The sequence below is a fragment of the Cervus canadensis genome, chromosome 21 (assembly GCF_019320065.1).
Source record: "Cervus canadensis isolate Bull #8, Minnesota chromosome 21, ASM1932006v1, whole genome shotgun sequence".
NCBI classification, from domain to species: domain Eukaryota; kingdom Metazoa; phylum Chordata; class Mammalia; order Artiodactyla; family Cervidae; genus Cervus; species Cervus canadensis.
Window position 1 is genome coordinate 43,050,615 of NC_057406.1, and position 3,124 is coordinate 43,053,738.

The 3,124-nt window shown below is 38.5% G+C and overlaps 1 pseudogene; it reads left to right on the forward strand.

Annotated features, from left to right (window-relative positions):
* The first annotated feature begins 1,762 nt into the window (after positions 1-1,762).
* LOC122423172 lies at positions 1,763-2,703 on the forward strand (annotated as a pseudogene).
* The last annotated feature ends 421 nt before the right edge of the window (positions 2,704-3,124 follow it).

A 3,124-nucleotide genomic window follows, 5' to 3' on the forward strand; every position in this document is an offset into this window, starting at 1 on the left:
TTCCTTTTCAAGTTCAGTTGTTCTCTGTGTAAGGTTTAAGACACTTTCATATTCCTGTAGCATACTATGAAAAATTGTGAGATATCTGAGATTCTTCTTTACCTCCATGTCACTGCTTCAGTTCAGTCGCTCAGTCGTGTCTGACTCTTTGTGACCCCATGGACCTTAGCAAACCAGGCCTCCCTGTCCATCAACAACTCACAGAGTTTATTCAAACTCATCTCCATTGAGTCAGTGATGCCATCCAACCATCTCATCCTCTGTCATCCCCTTCTCCTCCTGCCGTCAATCTTTCCCAGCATCAGGGTCTTTTCGAATGAGTCACCACTTTGAATCAGGTGGCCAAAGTATTGGAGTTTCAGCTTTAACATCAGTCCCCCCAATGAACACCCATGACTGATCTCCCTTAGAATGGACTGTTGGATCTCCTTGCAGTCCAAGGGACTTTCAAGAGCCTTCTCCAACACCACAGTTCAAAAGCATCAATTCTTCTGCACTAGGCATGAAAAAAGTCATTTATTTATTAATATATCTGTCAATCTTGGGGCTTCCCAGGTGGCACTAGTGGTAAAGAATCTGCCTCCTCATGCAGGAGATGTAAGAGATGCTGATTCAATCCCTGGGTCTGGGAGATCCCTTGGAGAAACAAACGACAAACCCCTCAAACATTCTTACCTGGAGAATCCTATGGACAGTGGAGCCTGGAAGGCTACAGTCCACAGGGTCACAAAGAGTTGGATATGACTGAAGCAACTTAGCACATGCACATGTCAATCTTAAGAGCAGGAAAATGTGATTAGGCTTTCCAAGATTTTTTTATCTATGTTCAAGAAACAGCTAAGTATTGCCTATTGATATTCTACTTAGATATCCATATGGGAAAAAAAATCCAGAAATCTGTCAAGTTTCCTTCTTTGCTTGTGTTAATATCTGTGGAGGCTGGCACAGAACCCCCAATCTGATTTAGAACCACTAAAATCTAACAATTATTCTCCAGTTCTCTTACCCTCTGTTAAAGAGATTTCGTAAAATCTCTGAGGATGAATATACATTCTGCCCACAGAATAAAATGCATATTGATCAAAAATATGTCATTAATCTTACAGTTTCATAGACTTGAAACACAAATCCCAAGAGTGTGCTCTTTCATCATAGCTCGTGATTAAAGCTGAAATTTAGCCCTGTCTAAATAGGAGATGATATAAGTGGTTTGAGGAAAGATCTAGCAAGGAAAGAAAGTCATTTATAAGTACTTTAAAAGCTTTGTCCTCCCAGAAAACATTGGGGTGTGTTCATCATATCTGGGCTTTCTTGAAAATAATTTTGATTGTATTGCTTTTAAAAGACTGGATAAGGGTCACAAAATGTATATTTTGAGTATGTCAATATGTTTTTGAAGTATCTCAGCACTAGTATAAGGCAACCTAAGTGAATTAATGTTGTAAGTGAGAGAAGAAAAGGAATAAATTAGGAAGATATTAAGGGCACACACATAATAAGACCAAATGACAAACTAAATGGGAGGAGGAAAAAAAAAAAGAAATATAGAATGCTACTCTGAGAAATTTAGGACTGACAGGAAAGGAGTGAAAACAGTGAGTATCACATTTAAAATCTTGAAATATGCATTATGAGCACAACATAGAGTGAGAAATTCATTGGTTTTGCCACCAGAAATCCACCTCAAAAGCTATTTTTCCCTCTTCTGAGTTTCTTCTTTCTCTGATTTCCACACAGTTTGGGAGAAAGTGTGGAGCCAGGAATGAGAAACCATATAGCAGTCATCACTTTCATCCTACTGGGACTTACAGATGACTCACAATAGCAGATTCTGACTCTCATATTTCTACTCATCACCTACATGTTGAGTGTAATTGGAAACCTGGCCATCCTCATCCTCATATTGGTCGATTCCCACCTTAAAACTATGATGTGCTTTTTTCTCCAAAATTTTTCCTTCTTAAAAATCTCATTCACTTCTGCCTGCACTTCTGCCTGTACTCTTGTACAGTATATCATCAGGTGACAGGACCATTACCTATAATGCTTGTGTATGCCAACTATTTTTTACAGACCTGTTTGAAATAACAGAATTTTTTCTCTTGGATGACACGTCTTATGGTTGCTATGTAGCCATCTGTAAACCCCTGCTTTACATGACCATCATGAACCACAGGGTCTGCAAAAGACTCATCTCTGCTGTTGGATGACCACTGTGTTGATCATGATCCCACCATTTAGCTTGGAACTGAGCCTGGAATCCTGTGATTCTAATGTTCTTGACCACTTTTTCTGTGATGCTAAACCTGTCCTGAAGATCACATGCTCAGATACACGGTTCATGGAGAAGATGGTTATCATCTGTTCTGCATTAATCCTCATAATGATTCTCATGTTTGTGGTTTGGTCCTGTGTAAGTATTATCCAAACACTTCTAAGATTCCCCTCTGCCTAGCAATGGAAAAAGGCATTTTCCACCTGTTCTTCCCACATGATTGTGTTTCCATTACCTATGGCAGTTGTATATTTATCTATATCAAAAATTCAGCAAAAGATGAAATGGAAATTAATAAAGGTGTGTCAATATTAACGACTTCCATCTCTTCCATGTTAAATCCATTTATCTATACCCTGAGAAACAAACAAATGAAACAAGACTTTAATAAATTAGTCAGAAACATTACATTCTTCTCAAGGAGTTAGGGAAATGTTGAAGTAGGGTTGTGTGCGCAGTGGTAAAGAATATGCCTGCCAGTGTTGGAGATGCAAGAGACTGGGGTTCAATCTCTGGGTAGGAAATGGCAACTCACTCCAGTACTCTTACATGGAAAATTCCATGGACATAGGGGCCTGGCCCTCTACAGTATAATAGGGTCCCAAACAGTTGGATACTACTGAGCACCATTACCACCACCACAAAAGGGTCCATAAACTTACTTGCTTGTTTTCACCCCATTTTTTCCTCTTTCTGATCTATATTTCTTTACATCCTCATCAATACACCTTTTACTTCTCCTTATAGATTATCTTCTCTGTCTCTTTTTGTAAAGGCACATGAACAAAAAATGCTTTTTTAATCAAGAATTAACTATCTATATATATAATCAATATATAGATATCTGCT